This window comes from Triticum urartu, chromosome 7 (assembly GCF_003073215.2).
Source record: "Triticum urartu cultivar G1812 chromosome 7, Tu2.1, whole genome shotgun sequence".
NCBI lineage: Eukaryota > Viridiplantae > Streptophyta > Magnoliopsida > Poales > Poaceae > Triticum > Triticum urartu.
In genome coordinates, this window is record NC_053028.1 from 16409629 (window position 1) to 16414595 (window position 4967).

Sequence of the window (4967 nt, forward strand, 5' to 3'; positions counted from 1 at the left end):
AAACCTGTTTTTACCCACACGCCGGAGCAGTAGCGGCTGCCACGCCGTTAGACGGCGTGAGCTCGCGGCCGTGATGCCACGTCCCCAAAATCGGGCCCCACCTGTCATAATAGTGCTTAAAATGCCCCAATAGAAGGTTTGGTGTTTTCTGCAAATGATTAGGCGCGAAATCAGTGTTTTCTGGCACAAAAACATAGAAGAGTCTTTTCTGCAACCCTAGGCTTCAATGTGGTGGTTTTTTGCAATTCACTCGACCGCAGGAGGTCCCCCAAGGTTTCCCAATCACATTCCTCGTACTCCTTCCTGGCGTCCCAACGGTACGAGCAATACAAACTCCACGACTTCTCAAGAAGGTATAACAAGTTGTTCAAATGATCGCCCCAGTCCTCGACATCACTGAGCCGGCAAATACGCCTGTGGAGTAACATCTTCTTGAGGTTTGCATCCACGACATAGATATGATCCTTGCTGCCAAGCACCACCACGTAGCTCCAGGAGAAGGGAGAATCACGATCGAAGAGAGCGAGGAGACTGGACGCGACCTCCATCATCGCGGTGTTGGTGGGGGCGAGGGCCAGTGTCCTGTGGTTCTTCATCATCATGGACCACAACAGGGGCACCATGGTCTTGGTTTTCCCTGTCCCAGGAGGCTCGCAGATGAGGCGCACCCAACATGACGTATCTTGTTGCATTGCTGAAACGCAGTCCAGCACCGCTTTGTGCTGTGAGGGGTTGAGCTTGAATTTCTCGAGACCATCATCAAGCGCCTTGTCTGGTGGTATTTGTGGAGGTGGTTTTGGCAACAACAAATTGCACTCTTGGCCAACCTGCCATGATAACAAGAAACATACATAAATACTCCCTCTGTCTTACATTTACAACAACCGAAATTTCTGTCATACATAAATACCGTCCGCTCTCAGATTGAACTACCAAAATGTCTTACATTTAGAAACAGACGTAGTAGGTCGCAACATACTGACTGAGAGCAGTTGGTAGCTAGAGAAACTAAAGAGGAAACCATGTGAACAATCAAGAAAAATGCATACCATTGGAGCATACTTGGCAATTTTCTCAATGAGCTTAATGTCCCTGTGATCGGTGGTGGGTAGCCGGCTCGGAGCATACATTGCCGTCTTCTGGTTGATCAGGTGCACCGCGAAAAGAGATAACGCGATCTTTTCTGCCCTTCCGTTATGTTGTTTGAGCGGTAGACTACCTGACAGCAGCTCAACCAGAGTGTGGACATTGAAACCCTCGATCACCGCGTCGCCTCTAACGATAGCTATGGCGCACGACTGCTCCGGCACCGACGTGCACGTCGGCCTCCGGTGCGTCAACAGCACCACAATGTCGTCCTTGGGGAAATAACAGTCGCCGTCACCAGTCGACGACCAGAGAGTGTACCCTAACAGTGACCGATCGTAGAGTGGACGATACTCCTCGATCCAGTCTACCTTAGCCACCGGCGCGTGGCCGATGCCTTCCAGCGCGGCGCGGACGCCGGCGTGCCTCTCTTCCATCAGCGGCACCATGAAGGACCTCGTGTAGTCTCTGATTGAGGTGAAAGTCGCCGGGATTCTCTTCATCTGAATGTCGCAGCAGCAACAGATTAATTACGGAGTAGCAGATTGGAGTTGGGTATGCAGGTGGAAACCAAAAGGAGTGAAGAAAGAACTCGTCTGGTCCTTGTACAAGTCTTCATTGAGCAGGTCCTGGAGCTCCCATGAGAAGGTCGGCTGCTCCTCCTTCGGATCTAGCGTGGTGGAGTATTTGGCCAAATCTGCCCTCGCCGTGCTGAAAAGGGGCGGCATATAATGCGCCTTCTCCTGGCCTGACGCAGGGTCGCCGTCGATCGCCGCCTTGGTCCGACCAAGCTGTCGGACTCCGCCGGCCCCAAAATGGCCAGTGGCGGTGGCTCGGTTCCAGTTCAATGCCGTCGCGGCGAGGCGGCGACGAACCGGATGTTGGAACATGGCCGCCACCAGGTGAAGATGGAAAGATCTGCATTTACCAACCGTCTCCTTGTCGGCCCGCTGGTCACGTGGCACTTTTTTATGAATTTTTGTTTTGTACAAAAATGTCAAATTTGCACAGATATTGTTCAGTTACATGGCAAATTTAGAAAATTATGTGTCATAAATCATGTCACATATTTACAGTAAAGCTTGTAATGGTCACATGGCAAATGCTGGATTTTTTGCCTCTAAAACATGCTAAATTTTGAACATGCTATCTACTGGTCACGTGGCACTTTTTTATGAATTTTTGTTTTCTACAAAATGTCAAATTTGTACAGATATTGCTCAGTTACATTGCAAATTTAAAAATTATGTGTCATAAATCATGTCACATATTTACAGCAAAGCTTGTAATGGTCACATAGAAAATGCTGAATTTTTTGCCTCTAAAACGTGCTAAATTTTGAACATGGTATCTACTGGTCAGATAGCACTTTTTTATGAATTTTTATTTCATACAAAAACGTCAAATTTGTAAAAATATTGGTCAGATACATTGCAAATTTAGAAATTATGTGTCATAAATCATGTCACATATTTACAGTAAAGCTTGTAATGGTCACATGGTAAATGCTGGATTTTTTGCCTCTAAAACATGCTAAATTTTGAACATGCTATCTACTGGTCATGTGGCACCTTTTTATGAATTTTTGCTTTGTACAAAATGTTAAATTTGTAAAAATATTGCTCAGATACATTGCAAATTTAGAAACTTATGTGTCATAAATCATGTCACATATTTACAGTCAAGCTTGTACTGGTCACATGGCAAGTGCTGGATTTTTTTCCTCTAAAACATGCTAAATTTTGAACATGCCATCTACTGGTCACGTGTCACTTTTTTATGAATTTTTGTTTTGTACAAAATGTCAAATTTGTAAAAATATTGCTCAGATACATTGCAAATTTAGTAAATTATGTGTCATAAATCATGTCACATATTTACAGCAAAGCTTGTAGTGGTCACATGGCAAATGCTGATTTTTTTGCCTCTAAAACATGCTAAATTTTGAACATGCTATCTAATGGTCACGTGGCACTTTTTTATGATTTTTTGTTTTGTACAAAAATGTCAAATTTGTAAAAATATTGGCCAGATACATTGCAAATTTAGAAATTATGTGTCATAAATCATGTCACATATTTACAGTAAAGCTTGTAATGGTCACATGGTAAATGTCGGATTTTTTGCCTCTAAAACATGCTAAATTTTGAACATGCTATCTACTGGTCACGTGTCACTTTTTTTATGAATTTTTTGCTTTGTACAAAATGTTAAATTTGTAAAAATATTGCTCAGATACATTGCAAATTTAGAAAATTATGTGTCATAAATCATGTCACATATTTACAATAAAGCTTGTAATGGTCACATGTCAAATGCTGGATTTTTTGCCTCTAAAACATGCTAAATTTTGAACATGCTATCTACTGGTCACGTGGCACTTTTTTATGAATTTTTGTTTTGTACAAAATGTCAAATTTGTAAAAATATTGCTCAGATACATTGCAAATTTAGTAAATTATGTGTCATAAATCATGTCACATATTTACAGTGAAGCTTGTAGTGGTCACATGGCAAATGCTGGATTTTTTGCCTCTAAAACATGCTAAATTTTGAACATGCTATCTACTGGTCACGTGGCACTTTTTTATGATTTTTTGTTTTGTACAAAATGTCAAATTTGAAAAAATATTGCTCACATACATTGCAAATTTAGAAAATTATTTGTCATAAGTCATGTCACATATTTACAGTAAAGCTTGTAATGGTCACATGGCAAATGTTGGATTTTTTGCCTCAACATGCTAAATTTTGAACATGCTATCTACTGGTCACGTGGCACTTTTTTATGAATTTTTGCTTCATATAAAATGTCAAATTTGTAAAAATATTGCTCAGATACATTGCAAATTTAGAAAATTATGTGTCATAAATCATGTCACATATTTACAGTAAAGCTTGTAATCGTCACATGGCAAATGCTGGAATTTTTGCCTCAACATGCTACATTTTGATCATGCTATCTACTGGTCACGTGGCACTTTTTTATGAATTTTCGTTTTGTACAAAATGTCAAATTTGTAAAAATATTGCTTAGATACATTCCAAATTTAGAAAATTATGTGTCATAAATCATGTCACATATTTACAGTAAAGCTTGTAATGGTCACATGGCAAATGCTGGATTTTTTGCCTCAACATGCTATCTACTGGTCACGTGGCACTTTTTTATGAATTTTTTTTTGTACAAAATGTCAAATTTGTAAAAAATTGCTCAGATACATTCCAAATTAAAAAAATTATGTGTCATAAATCATGTCACATATTTACAGTAAAGCTTGTAATGGTCACATGGCAAATGCTGGATTTTTTGCCTGTAAGACATGCTAAATTTTGAACATGCTATCTACTGGTCACGTTACACTTTTTTATGAATTTTTGTTTCATACAAAATGTCAAATTTGTAAAAATATTGCTCAGATACATTGCAAATTTAGAACATTATGTGTCATAAATCATGTCACATATTTACAGTAAAGCTTGTAATGGTCACATGGCAAAATGCAGGATTTTTTGCCTCTAAAACATGCTACATTTTGAACATGTATCTACTGGTCACGTGGTACTTTTTTATGAATTTTTGTTTCATACAAAATGTCAAATTTGTAAAAATATTGCTCAGATACACTGCAAATTTAGAAAATTATGTGTCATAAATCATGTCACATGTTTACAGTAAAGCTTGTAATGCTCACATGGCAAATGCTGGTTTTTTTGCCAATAAAACATGCTAAATTTTGAACATGCTATCTACTGGTCACGTGGCATTTTTTTTATGGTTTTTTGTTTTGTACAAAATGTCAAATTTGTAAAAATATTGCTCAGATACATTGCAAATTTAGAAAATTATGTGTCATAAATCGTGTCACATATTTACAGTA